Source organism: Mandrillus leucophaeus, unplaced genomic scaffold (assembly GCF_000951045.1).
Source record: "Mandrillus leucophaeus isolate KB7577 unplaced genomic scaffold, Mleu.le_1.0 Scaffold361, whole genome shotgun sequence".
Lineage (NCBI taxonomy): Eukaryota > Metazoa > Chordata > Mammalia > Primates > Cercopithecidae > Mandrillus > Mandrillus leucophaeus.
The window spans coordinates 1,463,797-1,481,162 of NW_012103821.1; positions in this window are offsets into that span (position 1 = coordinate 1,463,797).

Here is a 17,366-nt window from a genome sequence, read left to right on the forward strand (position 1 = left end):
AAAAGAAAAAAAAAAAGAAATTAGGCTTTCTGGCCAGAAAACAAATGAGAAATGGAAGAATGGGTGACATTCTTTGTTCTGTTACAATCTAGATTTGTGACCACTGGCAATATTCCTAACATAACTACCTCAATAATGTTACAATTTTATCATCAGAAACTTCAGCTAGTTTTACAATACTGACTAATGTGTATAATTCATCTTTTCAATATTTTTCATTTTCATCTCTCCCAAAAAATATTTCAAACCTTTACTAGAAGTATTTCTTACCTCTTCCCTCAGGTTCTCTTTGCCTGTCTAGACTTATGCCTTTATGAAAATTCTTGCTACTGTCATGTTCATGGTATTACAAAGCTAATAGAGGTAAACAAGTATATACGGTCTGCCATGTTCAATTTGGAGTGCTGCCATTATAATCTCTTGGCTAAACTCCCATAGCTTCAAATCTTACATTTCCCTCTACTTTCTTAATAGACTACCTGTGCTAACTTTATGGAGAAAATAAAAGTCAAGAAAAATCCCAAGTTCTCAAAACTAAACAGTTAAAGCTACCATTTCCTGATTTACCTCTTAATCATTGCCCTTGTGATATTGCCAAATATAATTGATGCTTTTCATTCCTGATTGTATTTGATCATTCAGCATCACATAGCAATGGTACCCTTTCTTTAGTTCTTGGAAGGCTCATAGCCCTTAATGTCAGTGAAACACCATGTTAGATTTCTTCTGGCCAGCTTCTCCAATTTCTCTCTAATATGTCAGCCTCTCTTTCCCTTGCTGGCTAATAAAGGTTGTAATACTTTAAGGTTCCTTTTCTAGGATCTTTACATTGCTGACGCTCTACTCACCCCCACCATCATCACATCCATTTCCTTGACTTCACACTCAAATCTTAACCTCTAGAGAAGTGCTCATCAATTCCAGACCCATGTATGGAGCTGTACCATTTCCCCATGCACATGTTACTTCCAGGCCACCATGTCTTTACCCAGACTCCTCCTTCTCCTTCTATTGCTCTGAACTGCTACTGGCTTTCTCCACTCTATTCTCCACAAAGCTGCTAAAGGGATCTTTCAATTCAAGTCTACTCATGTTGCCTTGTGCTGAAAAGCCCCAGTGATTTATCTTTGTCTCTAAATTGAAGTCCAGAATCCTGAAACGTTTTTTCCTATCCTTTTTGATCTAGCCTCAGGTGTTGTTTCTAGTCTTATGTTTTACTACCATCCTTTGGGTTCTCTTTTTGTCGGTGATCCTGGATTTCTTTTGTCTCAGAATCACTTCCAATATTTTAAACTTGGTGTGGTGTATGCTAAGTGTTGCCCAGATCCCAATACAGGAATGAAGGACTTATTATTCCAGCTTCTGCAATTGCCACCAAGAGATAAATCTCAACTGTCAGCTCCCTTCAGTTATATAAGAAAGGGGAATTGCCTCACCCAAAGCTATTCAAGCTTTCAGGTGGGATGCAGAAAACAATCTCTGCCCAATTACTTGTTGACAAGACATATACAAGCTTGGATTTCTAGCCTCAACTTAGGGCAAATCTGAAGAGTCATTGTACCTTCAGAGCCCCCAATACTACTGGATGAGGCTTCTGTTGCAATGGCATCATAGCTTGACTTCTCCTCTGCTCATTCCTGTTTCTATCTCTTTCCTTCAACAGATGTTAATGCCAAAATACTTCCTAATAGACTGCTTCAGGCACAGTCCATTTCTCAGGGATGCAATGTGTGACACATAATGTCATCTTTACTTGGAACATTCTATTCCATTCCCTTATTGTCTTTACCAGCTTCTCATTGTATTTGTTATTTTTTCCATAAAGGTATTCCTTGATTTCCCTGATTAGGATATTAAGTTTGCTTATTTGGCAGTGTATAGCACTTGATGCTATCTTGGAACAAAAATAACATAAACAGAGCATGTTACATTCGTTAAGTATTCTATTTTTTTGTCAGAGACCTTAAGCTTGTATTCTATTTAAGAGAGTATTCTCATTCATTGACTTAGAAAAGTGCAGCAACCGGACAGGCTCTTACAGAGTAGAACAGGGCCATTCTATTTGGGATAATGTGTTCTTTTGTGAGTGACATCTCTGAGTTAAGTTGCTCAACTATTGTACCAATCGTTCACAGTGGAGAGCTTTCTGTAGCCCCTTTACCAGTCCCTTTTCAGTCACCTGGTTGGCCGATAATGATTTTGAAAATACAAACCTACAGACTATTAGCTTTGGAATAATTATGGCTAGATATCATTCTTTCAGTTCATCAAAAATATTGAAATTGCATCAATATATTAATTTTTTGTTAGTATAACTGCATAACTTAAGTATTGATAACAAGTTTTGGTTAAATAAAGAACCCGCCAAAGTGGTGAAACCCCGTCTCTACTAAAAATACAAAAATTAGCCAGGCATGATGGCAGGTGCCTATAATCCTTGTTACTCTGGAGGCTGAGGCAGAAGAATCACTTGAACCCAGAAGGTGGATGTTGCAGTGAGCTGAGATCATGCCACTGCACTCCGTCATGGGTAAAAGAGTGATACTCCATCTCAAAAAAAAAAAAAAAGAACTAAATTAACTTCAATGTTTACTCATGGCAGTATCGAACATACCTCATTAGAGTAAATTTAATATTAGATAGATGTGTTCTGAAAATCATTAAGCCATTTCCCACATGAGAAGTTCCTTGCTGGTTGCATTTGCTCTCTTTGAGTATGTTTCATTCACCTAAGTCAATGCTCTGTGCCTTTTAACCTGTATACCTTAAATGCCAGAATCCTCTGTCCTTCTCTCTTGAAGAGAGTGCTCTTTAGGCTTTGCCTTTTTACTGGAAGTTTAATTCTAGTCTCAAATCTGCATACCTGCTGCTCATTAAGCTTTTCTGCTAAAGAAAAATGATACTTCTGCCAATTTTCTACCCTTGAGTAATATTAAAGACTGAAGCAGTATTGAATTAGACTTTTTCTTTTAAGTCATTTAATACTTAGACAGGACTTCCTAAAACTCTAGTTGCTACGCACACATAGGGCATTGCATAAAAATGTATTCCCTTCAGAGAAACCCCAAGGAGTCCATGCTTCTTGCTTTATTCTCTAATCATAAATATAAAAACTAGGGCCTAGGATAGTTAACTCCTCCTGACCAAAGTCATAAAAATAACATGTAATAGTAATAGCTACTAATTTTGATTATATACAATATGACCATGCATTGTAATCATCTATTAACTCTTCTAATATTTTTTCATCCTTTAAAGTAAGGAAAACTTGGTTCTATATGGCTTAGGTAAATTGTCCAAGGTCCCAAAAATATTGGATGGTAGATGTAGGATTTAAAACTAGATCTTTCTGGCCAGAAAACAAGAGAGAAATGGAAGAATGGGTGAGGGTAACATTCTTTGTTCTGTTATGATCTAGATTTGTGACCATTGGCAATACTCCTAATAACTCTGAACATCAGTTTAGTCATTGAGAAAATGTAGGAGAATAAAATATCTCTAAAATATATTTAAACTTCAAAATGTGTGATTTTCTTTTCAGTAAGACTTGTTGCATGTATGACTATTATAATATATGCATAAATATATCTATTGCTTTATATTTTGGGGTTATGCTTGCTTATCAATATTTACCAGGTTGTACAAATATGCTCATTTAGTCATCTCTTAATATTAATGGAAGCCACTAACATGTATCTGACAGGACATCACTCTTTTTCAGCCCACATTATTATTACATTATTATTGTATTTAGACTTTAATCTTCTTTAAGGTTAGGTTGCTGCTAGATGAAATTATCTTCCCACTTAGGAATTATTTCTTGAACACTGTCATTTAAATATTAATACTTAAAATATTTTCAAAGCTGTAAACATAAAATATGATTTAAATATTTGAATAATTGTTCCAAGGTGCTACAAAGGATTATGATGATGAAACACTTACACTCTAGTTCCGCCTATACTAGGTAAAAAAAAAAAGTGGGCAAGCGTCCTGGGTTAAAAGTCATATTTAGTAAATTAGATCATACACAAACTTTAATATGATTAATCCATAAAAGTGTCATTTTTGCATGAAGGAAGATGGTCTCCAAGTTGAGTGCAAAGTTGTATAAATGTACATAATTATTCATAGTTTTCTTTACAGATGGAATATACTTTTTTCATCTATTTTTTAAGTCATTGCTTTACCAAATCAAGTAATTTGCTACTATCCTGCTACTGATTGCCAGTAGATCCAAAAGATTGGTACACACACTCTCATATTGCAGGAGGCGATGGAATGGGAAGTTCTTCATTATTTCCAAGTAAGTGATTGCAGTGATAGCCTCTGAAAGATTTCAGAATTGAAATACTGGCTGTATATTGCTTCAAGCAGGCATGCTTTGAAATGGAAGAAATAAAAATCCTTTTAAGACAGAAAAGTGTATTTTCTGATCTCTTCTCTTGCAGACATCTCACATAATTATGATTATTATAATTTAGCAATTACAGAACTTTTCAAATGGATTGTGCTTAAGCCAAGAACTATTATTACCACCATATTCAGAATTAAGAATCAAGCGCAAAAATTTCATCAGTGAGACTTTCAGCCACTCTACCTTCTGTTCATCTGCACTAGGCAACGAAAAGGTCAAGCCCAACAACTACACATACTGAATAGCTGCTTAACACAGCAAGAGACACTATTATAGTCTGGATATCAAGATTGCAACCTGAAAATTCTGAGCCACAGGCAGTTGTGGAAGTGAACCTTTCCAGATTTAATTAAATCTATACATGACGATACTACGGATAATGAATCACACACTATGACTATTACCACTGGCTTTTTGTACTTGGGTGACAGTGGAAAGCTATCATTCAGAAAAAGATACTGAATTCAGAAGGTAACACTGTAGAGCAAGTTTTCACTGAATAAAAATTGAAGAGCATTTTGCCATTTGCTGAATGCCTTTTACCAGGATGGGAATAGATGGTGCTTAAAGTGGCTTTTTTTTTTTTTTATTCAAGTACATGTTTTTTCAATGCTTTTTATGCAATTCAGCATTGGACATATATATTCCAGGGCTTTTAATAATAATAAAATTTTAATGCATATTTAACAACTTATTTCTTTAGGCCCCTGCAATAGGGAAGGCTTACTATTTATAACTTTTATGGAAGTGCTTTTAAAAGGAGTAATTCTAAACAACCAACAATAGCTGTCTGGTTACAATTAGTTTTCAGTCTGAAAGTGCAGTAAGGTGTAATTCCCTATAATAATATACACTAAGTCCTCACTTAACATCATCTATAGGTTCTTGGAAATTGCGAATTTAAGAGAAATGATGTATGACAATATTATTTTTTATCAATTTTGTAATGAAATGATATTGAATAAAATGACATTGAACAACACAATGTTATTCAAGAACCTGCTGTACATTGTTTCACTTAAAGCACAGTTTTCAATACTATATTCACATTAAATATATGCAGACCGCTACAATGAAGTCTTGCAGTAGGGGAGAGAAATTGGTTTCAACTCTGAATACAGTGTGGGCAAGTGAGAATGTATATCCAAGGAGCAGTGTGGAGGTCAGTGGAAAATTGCCAAGAGGAAACGTCAAGGGTAAGGAGGATTTTGGCTAAACCAACCTAAGAGTGTTCTTGCTGAAGACAGCCCAGTGTTCTCATACATCACCTGGGGATAAAACAGGATGAGGAAACTGATCAGAGTAATCAAAGATGATCAGATATCAAGGATGAGGGTTCTAGTTAAACTGATTTAAAATGTTCTTTACTAAAACTGGATTTTACAAGCAAGTACACAGATGAGCCTTGGAGTAGGGTCAGAATCCTAACTAAAGTTTGGCCAAACAAAAATATTTGTTACTTTTTTCAGAACTTTGATAAAATGGCTGAGTAGAACAGAATGGTACAAGTTAATTTACATGCTGTTAAAATTCCTTTGAATTTTAAACACTTTAAAATTACATTTTATTTATAAAAATAAATTACATTTTTGATATTTTAAATCTTTCATTTATCTAGCTTTTGTCCTAGAGAGTGAGTATTTAAAGCAATATTTGAAAATAGTGTAGTATAGTCCTTGAGGTTTCCAGGTCTGTGAGTAGATAACCATTCAATTCTTGACTGTTCCCTAAGTGCCAGATGACCTGGGGCAATTCACTTCTCTTCTATAAGCTTTTGTTTCATCTGTGTCGATTTGAATAGTGATATCTGTAAAATTAATTAGAGGAGTTTTCGGTCCATAATAAGAGTTCAATGTGTTTTAGTTGTTTTACTCTTGAAATAAAATAAATTTTATGTTTCTTTATTATTTAATTTTGTTTCTCCTTTCAGTTGTACAGAGAACACACAAAATTATACCATGGCTGTACAAAGTTAAAGGCCTTCTACATGAATTTAACTTTGGATACAGCTTTGAAAATATGTTTACTGAAAATAACAAAAAAATAGCACAAAAAGATTAAGAATTAGGTGCCCTTACAAAGGACATGAACAGGCACTTCTCAAAAAAAGACATCTATGCAGTCAACAAGCATATGAAAAAAAGCTCAACATCAATGATCATTAGAGAAATTCAAATCAAAACTGCAATGAGATACCATCTCATGCCAGTCAGAATGGCGATTATTAAAAAGTCAATAACCAACAGATGCTGGCAAGTTGCAGAGAAATAGGAGCGCTTTTACACTGTAGGTGGGAATGTAAATTAGTTCGACCATTGTGGAAGACGGTTTGGCGATTCCTCAAAGATCTAGAACCAGAAATACCATTTGACCCAGAAATCCCATTACTGGGCATATACCCAAAGGAATAGAAATCATTCTGTTATAAAGATGCATGCTCGCGTGTGCTCATTGCAGCACTACTCACAGTAGTGAAGACTTGGAACCAACACAAATGCCCATCAGTGATAGACTGGATAGAGAAAATGTGGTACATATACACCATAGAATGCTATGCAGCCAAAAAAAAAAAGGAACAGGATCATGTCCTTTGTAGGGACGTGGTTGGAGCTGGAAGCCATTATCCTTAGCAAACTAACACAGGAACAGAAAACCAAACACCACATGTTCTCACTTGTAAGCGGGAGCTGAACAATGAGAACACATGGACACAGGGAGGGGAACAACACACACTGGCGCCTGTTGATGGGACAGTTGGAGGGAGAGCATCAGGAAAACTAGCTAATGCGTGCTGGGCTTAACACCTATGTGATAGGTTGATGGGTGCAGCAAACCACCATGGCACAGATTTACCTATGAAACAAACTTGCACATCCTGCACATGTACCCCAGAACTGAAAATAAAAATAAAGAATTAGATGCCCTTAGTGAAAAGGTTTCTTTCACAAGATTTAATTCTTTGAAAGAAAGCAGTTATGAAAAAGAAAAGAAACGCTTTTGATACAGCTTAAGTGTCAACAATGTATGGTATGTAACAAGGTCAAGTTTTCTCTTAAAGAAAAAAACACAGGCAATAAATTCTATAGTTTATTTAAAAAATAAAGGACTTGAAAGAAAGAGGTGTTATACCTTTCATATAAGTAAAACTTGTTTTGTTATAAGCTTATTGTGTTATACTTGATATGAGTATCAAAGATATGGCCTGATTGCAAAGACAGAAAAAGCTTTAGAAACATTGAATAACGGCTAGATAGGAGTAGAGAGCTGGATCAAGCTTTCGCTGCTCAATTTTTATGCTAGAAATGCTATTCAGATATAGACTCAGAAACTTTTTCTTGAAATAGAGATTTAAAATAAAGCTATTCCAAAAATTAAAATTAAATTTTGTAATCAATAATTCTAGAAGGATGGCAAATGAATTGTTTTATCTCCAATTGAGAGATAGGTCAAGTAAAAGAAAGTAAAATTAAAGACAAAATCAACTCAGTTCCCACAGACAAAGCAGCTAAATTTTTGACTTATTCTTTGGTTGTGCTTCCTTCTCACTTTTCAAATCATGACACTAGGATCCTCTTTGAACACTAAAAATGCAGTGTCACCATTGTCAAAGTTGGCTGTTTTCATTTCTTTTTTTTTTTTTTTTTTGGTTATTTTTTGTTACATATGTATACTTGTGCCATGTTGGTGTGCTGCACCCATCAACTCGTCAGTTACATCAGGTATAACTCCCAATGCAATCCCTCCCCCCTCCCCCCTCCCCGTGATAGGCCCCGGTGTGTGATGTTCCCCTTCCCGAGTCCAAGTAATCTCATTGTTCAGTTCCCACCTATGAGTGAGAACATGCGGTGTTTGGTTTTCTGTTCTTGTGATAGTTTGCTAAGAATGATGGTTTCCAGCTGCATCCGTGTCCCTACAAAGGACACAAACTCATCCTTTTTTATGGCTGCATAGTATTCCATGGCGTATATGTGCCACATTTTCTTAATCCAGTCTGTCACTGATGGACATTTGGGTTGATTCCAAGTCTTTGCTATTGTGAATAGTGCTGCAATAAACATACGTGTGCATGTGTCTTTATAGCAGCATGATTTATAATCCTTTGGGTATATACCCAGTAATGGGATGGCTGGGTCATATGGTACATCCAGTTCTAGATCCTTGAGTAATTTGTCAGTTTATTGATGAAGGCCTTTAGAATTCGTGTTCCTGCTGGATCATAAATATAAATGATGGGCTTAGACTTTTCACAGGTAGACTCACTGAATAAACTATTTTTTTACCTACTGTGAAAAGAAGGTCTTAGCCCTTGCTTATTTGTATTTAATCCAATAAGACATCTTGATCGTATGCTGGCTGCTTAAACAAAACCAGCCCATAGTCAAGATGAAAGGTAAACTGGTTGCATAAAAGTTAACACTCAGAAGATCAGCCAATTATTTTGAATCTATAAATTACTGAGTATATATGGTAGAATTCTGTCATAACATCTGTCATTCTATTAATCACCATGTTAATTTGAATGAAAATATTATTTTAGAGGATTTGCATTGATAAATAATTTGTCACAAACAAAGATAAGATTTAATTTATTTCACCACTTAATATGCTGTTATTTTACCACTTCAATCTGAGAGCTATGTGTTTTCATTACATGTGGAAGCTGGTTTTGATTGCTGACATTTTTTAATTTTCATTTTATACATTTTTGGTGAATATTGGATTGAAATTGACCAACTACCATCCCATTTACAAAATGTGAATTTCTGTAGGCACTGAAATCTGTCTTAATAACCTATAAAAATACGTTATTTCATGTGTGGGGTTGGTTATCCCAATGCCCTTGAACATGCAATGCCTCCTAGCTTTCTAAAGGCACAAGTTATCCAGTTAAGTTCACTTGACTACCATTCTTGATATGGTCTAGACACCAATCCTTCTGCTCTCACAATTAGCAGCTAAGCCCTTTGGTGGTCAGTATACATCACCATTTACCCAGATTGTAAACAGGAAAGACTGAACCCTTTATTTAAACAACATGATATTAGCAAGAGGTTGAGGTCAGGTTCTACACAGAAGGAAGAATAAATGACTATGGAAGTCACAATAAATTTTGGCTATTAACATTTTTAAAGAAAAAAAAAGCAGTCACGGACACAAATCTGTAAATAAACCAAATTCATAGTCTTTAAGAAAAAGTTTCTAGCAAATCTCATTCCACCTATTTATCACTTGACTTTGATCCTAGGGATTCTTCCCCCACTTTTTCTTTCTGACAGAAACCTTCTTAAAAGGGAATTCAATTAGACACTCCTTATGTATAATTATCACAAATTTCTCTAATAGGATATTCTCATCTCGCATGGGCTTTAGAAACTCCATTAGGTGACTCCTCTGTCTTCAGCTTCCTTTTAAGTAAGCATGTGGTAATGAATCCCATATATTTGTCTTTGCTTCCATGATAATTGGTCCCAAATCTAATAACCAATATTATTGTAATAGTATTTTAAAATATTCTTAAAGTGTCTTTGAAGTAGTTATGCTTCTTTTCCTCCCATTGCTCTCTTTAGTCATTGCAAGGGTAAAGAATATAGAACTTTGCAATTATTACTCTTCACTCATTATAAATAATATTATTATCCTCTCTGATACATAGAAAAAATCAGCAGTGAAAACTTTGATTTAGTTATTTTACTATTAATATCCCTTCAAGAAGAAGATTAATTTTTGATAGTCAATTTTTTACTTATTTATAAGTTCAATATATTTCTATTCGCACTGAAAATTATTAGATCATAGTTTTGTTAAACAGAACTAAAGAAATGTGTCATTTTGCTTACCTTAATCAGAGTTGCTTGTTGAGGTATTTGCCCTCAGCAACAACAGCAAATACATAAAAACAAGAAAAGTTTTAAGCTTCCACTAAGGAAAATCAGATTGTATACAAAGGGATAAAAACCAACCTAGGATGCAGCTTTTCATTTGCACCACAAGATTCTGTGAAATAATGTAAAATTCACAACTTGCAATGAAAATGGAATTTTGAACCTAGAGTATTGTACCTATTTAAGCAAGAGGATCTAATAAAGATATTTTAATCATACAAAGACACAGACTCTTACATGCCTCTGTTTCTCAATCCACATCAGTTTCATTTTCCTCCCCGGGGAATTGCTTTCTCTGTATGGCTTATGTTTTATACTTCCACATAACTTTCATTTGCAACATGCCATGGCTTTTCCAGTGATTCTGGCCTCACCTTTTCATCATTTATAGCTCCAAATATCAATACCAGCTCAATTGGTCTCTGTCTATCTTGGTTCAAATTTCTATAGTAAGAGAAACTATTTGATTCAGCCTCGATCAGGTCCCTATCTTTGATTCCATCAACTGGCAGTTAAGGCATAAGGACACCTAGTGCCAATATGCCCGTTTAAGCTATGGGAAATAAGAGAGTAGAGGGTGGATATTATTTTAGAAGGTGGTAAAGGCAAAATTGAATATATGAAACAGATCCAACAACTGACTTTACATGGCAGATTGATTATTTAAAAAAATAAAAAATAAAACATAGACTTTGGCATTAAAGGCGACTGGATTTGCTTGACCACTTATTTCTAAAATGTTCCTAATTCCTAATGTCAAATGATAAAAATGTCTAACTCTAAGCATTGCTGTGAAGAATTATATCATAAAACATGTGATGTGCCCAGTCTCATATCTAAAATATAATATTTAAATAATGGTAGCTCTCTTTCCATGCATCAACCAGTTAATTAAAGCCCAAAGAAAAATCATTCATTCCTGCATGCATTATTTAAGTGATTAAGAAAAGCTGGTTTAGGATGGAAAGGGCTATGTCTTTGGAGGGAAAAATAAATTAAGGTCAACATTCACAAAGGATTTTCCACCATTAACCGAGGAGTTCAGAATCTTATGAAATGAGTAAGAAAAAGAGAAAGGGATACATATACATATACATACGGATTTATATATATTTGTTCCATACCTTTTAAAGCCTTCTCTAATCTTGCCTGCTCTAGTCTATTTTTTTCTCACTGAAAAACAGTATGTTGCTTCCACCCTTTGATTCCATTAACAGACAAAGCTACATTCAACTTAAATGCACATGTTCTTTATCTTTTACAAGTGAGCACGGGTCATTTTCTTTAATAATCCAAACAATATTTGTGCTGTGTTGTCACCCCAAATTAAGTTAAAACTGATTAATAAAATATTCTGAATAATAAAGATTGTACTTACCTTACCTTTCTATGAACTTCCACTGTATTCAATTACCATGCGACTTATTACTTTGTCTTCTTAATCTACTTACTTTTCATGCAATACTTTGGTCTTCCCAACCATAAGGAACAATGCATAGTACCTAATTGTATACTACATAGTTCCTAGTTTAATGTAAGTTATACCAGAGGCATTCAATTCAATTCCACTGATTATTTATCCTGTACTTTCCTTACTTTTTAAACAAATGTTTTGTTAGGTAATAACACTGGGTATGTTTCTGATAGTAATAATGTATAATACATTATACATACTTCATTTTGCAACATAAAAAATCAGGACAGTATTCTCATAATAGCTATATGACGTAGAAATTTTATATAATGTTGATTCCCATTCTGTAACAACTATAGAAATCTTATTCAGATGAAAACTCCTTCAAGACTTAATAGCCCAAAATAGTTCATGGCTTTTTACATATTATATCCAGTTAGTCACTTTGCTTAGTTATTTTTACAACAGATACACAAATTATTCAGAGAGATTAATTCATAGAGTTTACTTAATTTAAAACTATTTTTCTTATTGACTATAAATAAGGGTAATGTGTTAACAAAAAGAAACAAATATATTGATGTTGGAACCAGAAGAAATGAGTCTTGAATAACATCGTTACCCTGTTAAGTCAGAATAGTAATTTCAAGAATTTGAAATTACAGCCAATAGTACAGCATTACTTCAAATAAATTACATTACTCTCCTTAAGAATTTATAATCATGTTCAATAATAAATAATAACTTGTAGGGCAATTATAAATGGAGGTGAAATGTAGAGCAGTATTTTGACAGAAACTCAACTCCATAGGCTAAATTAATCTATGCTGATTGCTTCTGCCTGTAGAGTTTGTTTCTGCAGATAATGGCATAAACTCCAACCCTATTCCCCAGCCTGCGAACCTCAGTGGACTTCTCTGTTTACACTGCTTATTAGTAGACATTAAAAAGGGAAACTCTTCATTCAACCAACATTTCAATCGATAGTATGAGCACCTTATAAAAATAAAACAACCTATTGAGAGAAACCCATTACCATTTCACATAATTAAAGATATTGCAATAATAGAGTTTAGTCCTGTATCACTTAATTTTTTGTAACTATATTTATTAGGTGATAGAACCAACACAACCAAACATTAATAAACCCAAAGTAAAATAAGAATTTGGGTTTTCAAATTATGGTTTCAGGTACATCTTTTAAAATGTGAAAGCAGGCATCTAGATTATTGATCATTAATAAATGAAGAATTATTTGTATAATATCATAGCAATGTTATATTAAAAGTGGGTCTTTCATTGTTTTATGGTTTATTTCAGTTCTTGTAAGAGCCTTAGAGATAAATGGAAGAAAATTAGAGAGAAGAAGAAAAACAGTCAAAAATATCTTTGTTCTTAAAGCACTGCAATTCTACTAAACTGTATCAACATTCACAGTAACTATTACTCCCAAGCCATGCAGGAAACTTTAATTTAAAAACAGCCATTTTTGTATATAAGAATACAATTTTATAACACACTTAATTTTTGTTCTTTAGTAGGCAGAGTTGAAATATTTCATCACTATATATTACATTATATATTATATATATTATGTATATTATATATAATATATTTGATCATTTTGAAAGCAGACTTTCACTCATTTCACTATTTCACCACATTCATTTTACTACTTAACCATTAAAGTGATTTTTATTCATGACTGAAACTGGGTACTGAACATAAGGGAAGATTATCCAAAAAGGGAGAAAACTCCCAAACTGCAGTTCTAGATATCAATTTTTTAAATAAAGTTATTTTACAGTTAACTTTCTTTTCCTTTTTAACATTTCCTCCACCCATCACTGTCAAATCCCATCAAATCTGTTTATATATCTAGAATTCAGATACTATCTTATTTATTGCCATCATAGTAAGGCTTACCACATAGATTTTTATTTAAAAATCAGTCATTCTATTTTGAAAACTGAATGCATGATTTGCACTTTAACAATGGAAATACTCTTTATTCACCATGTGTGACTAGCAAACTGCTTGCTCTTCTAGTAATTACCCTCAAGTTTTACTAGTTGAACAGAAAGAGCGTTTGTATTTCACTCACAGCACAATCCAATATGGGTGTCACAAGTCACAGGTGGGGTGTGATTCTCTAGTCCAGCCTTACTCCTCAGAAACTCAGACTGAGGGACAGTCTCAGATGCTTCGTCCCTACAACATTATTTAATGTGTTTTTGCCATTGGTAAATGAATCGTATCTCCTTAATGTCTCTCAAGAAATTCTCCACAGTCTGGCTTTTGATTACCATTCTTGGCTTTTATTCTGTGACTTTCTTCATATTCTTTGTATCACCCAGACTGACCTATTTCAACCTCCTGAAATGGGCCACATTCTCACACACCTTCAGACTTCTTTCATGAGCAACTACAGGCATTCCTGTGTACCTTGCTCTTCTCATAGAATCTCCTTCCTGTCATTTTTTGGTAAACAAGCTCCATAAATATTATTTGTTTCAGCCTAGACCACACCTCTTGGGATTCTAGAAGTAACCCCTTCTACTTCCTACAGGTGTATACCCCCACAGCACAGTGTCTTCAGTACCATCACAGCATTTATAGTACCATAGTATAATTTCTTCTTCACTTCTTGGTAATATGCTTAAAGGAATAAAATGTTTGAAGGCATAGTCTCTCATACCATTTTAGACCCAGAAAACGGCACATGACTAGCTGATAATAGATGTCAGCATAGAAATATTGAATAAATAAATGAGGAAAATTATTTTAGACTGTAACCTATCAACATAAGTTCCATATCAATTAGAACTGATGGTAAAATCAGAGGACATAAAGATATAGAATAAAATATATGCAACTTTTTAAACTTAAATTAAAATGGAATTAAAACATATTAATTTTAAAAATGCAAAGGAAATTAAAAATAGTATGGGTTATATCAAAATGTGAAATTAATGTTCTTTTTAAAAATTAGAATAAAATTAAAAATAGAAGGCTAATGCAGAATATTTTTGGAACAAATTTGATAGAGAAAGTGATATTTTAATGTGTGTAAAGTTCTTACAAAATATTAAAACCATTTAAACACATAAAAATGAATATTTCTTTCCAAATAAAAATCAGTGCAAATAGAAAGGCATGTTTTTATAAGATGCATCATTTCTGGTAGTAAAAATACAAACTACAATAAGAATATAAGCTTTTCCCCATTAAACTGGAAGAAAATGGAGAAAAAAGATAATGGTGACAGGGGTATCATGAGGTAGCCATCTCACATATTTTGTGTCAGCTTCAAAATTGGCAAAACTTGTCCATAAAGCAATATGCCCATATATACCAAAAAACTTAAATATATATATCTTTTTACTCTGGATTGGCAAAAGTAGGAATTCATTTTAAGCAAATAATTGAGACTATGTTTGAAAATAAGTAATCATTTCTTAAAGTAGCATTTATTATAATACAAATGGAAGACAACTAAACTTTCAAAAATAGGCATATGATTAAATAAAATGTAGTATATAATATAAAATAGTCTTCAGTAATTAGGAAAATATTTAGTGACCTAGAGAATGTTTTCCCCGTATTTAGGCAGGGAAATACTGCCTAAATACAGGCAGGAGTGTACACCTGTAGGAAGTAGAAGAGGTTACTTCTAGAATTTCTGGAGCATCACCTCTTGTATGTGACTTCAAGGTTTTGTCCCTCAAACTATCAATAATTTGGCAAAACATCCTGGAAAATGTGAAATTTTTTTTTCCTTTGTGCTGCCTTTCTTTCAGTTGCTTAACTAGCCTGAAAACTCTACTTCTTGTAGAGCTTTGCCTGCTCTCCAGAGTTGTGCCACAGTTCCTAGGCTGTATTCAGAGGGAAAGAAGCAAATGAAAGCAGCAGAGTGAAAGTTCCCTCCTTCTTAAACTATCTATCAATATGTTTCCAGCAGGGCACTGGTTACAGAGAAAGAAAAACTCCACAGTAGACGTGAATGATTTTTATGTTTTGCTGTGCCACAGTCCTTCCCAGAATACTAGATAGCCAGCTACCTGTTTAGTATGTTTGATAGAAAAGAAATAAATGTGGAAAAGGAAAAAAAAATCTAAAGCAATTATTATCCATCATTTGAAGGAATTTTCCATAACAAAAATCAAATAAATATTCACTTTTTTCTATTGTTATGGCACCATTAAAAATTAATTGTAACTTATGTGAAATTTATTTTGATACATCATGAGAAAATTTTCCATTTATTTCTAAGCAAATAGAATTTTCAATACCCTTTCCAATCCATTAATCACATTTTTTCATTAATTTGAAATGCCAGATCTAGCGTATACTAAATAATTTAGTATAATGCCTGGTATGAAGCATAGTACTTATATTTATTTCTCAAATTTCAATTTTGTTCCATTGGTCTGTCCTTTTCTTCATTATTTTCATATGATGCTCATTAGTAATTCTTTATGATATGCTTTAGCTTAATTATTTTAAATGAACATACTTAATGCTGTTTGGTATATTGCAAATGCTTTTTAAATGTTGATAACAAATCAGGTTTTATATCTTGCTCATCAGATTATTAAAGCAAGGAGATTTCCTGAGAAAGGATTTTAGATATGCTGTTTCATCTCTGTAATGACTATTTCTGATATTCTCTCTTTGGTTTATAGTATTTATTTTTAATATGCATAATGATTGATATAATATTGAGGCCAAAAGAAATGTTTTCTTATCCTTTTCTGGCTACAGTTTTTATGCTGCCCTTCCTGGTAAATGATACTCTCATTTTAAACACAAAAAGTTTGTTCATTTCAATGTAAAGCCTCTGTGACAGCTGTTCTGAAACCCTAACAAGGGCATTCACTCATTTAGATGCAGTCCTTCTGAATAACTTCAGTTGCCTGAGGTTGCCAATGCTCTAAAGTGTAACTCCTACTCACTCAGGCTGACCTGAAACTTATACCATTAAACCAAGCTTGAGGGCCTCAGGAAGTCATAGCTAGATGGTAAAGTATTGTACAATAATCTACTTAGACAGACTGCTTCCAAGGTCCCCTGGGGTTGAGGGTAATTGTGTAAAAATTCTCAATGTAGAAGGCAGTACTCCCACACCTGTGTCACACCGGACATCATTTGCCTGTTGTCAGTATATCCTTTTGCAGAGATGTAAGAACTGCTTTAATATGAACCACGCACACTTTACAGGGACATCATGACTATATTTAAATTTTAATATACTGAACTGCAAACACCAGACATGCTTCTTTCTTCCAGACTCTAGTTCACGATAACTGTGAACTAAATAAAATGTACCTGGTAAACTAGCGTAGTTGAGTCCATCAGTAACAATAACAAAAGAATAAATGTGGCAGTATTTAGGCTTTTAATCGCATTTATCACTTACAAGAACTTGAGCAAGTAGATTCTCTTATCACCCACCCTTTCCGTCTTATAGGTGAGAAAATAGGGGTTTAGAAGTCAAGCATTTTTTCAATATCACCTTGCTACCATGTGATACAGCTAGGATTGGAAGGCTAGTTAGTCTGTCTGACTCCAAATGTCAAGCACTGTATTAATAGTTAGCCAAATACTTTAAGAAGGAGGAGTTAAACACTCCATTTCCAAAGTAAATTTGATT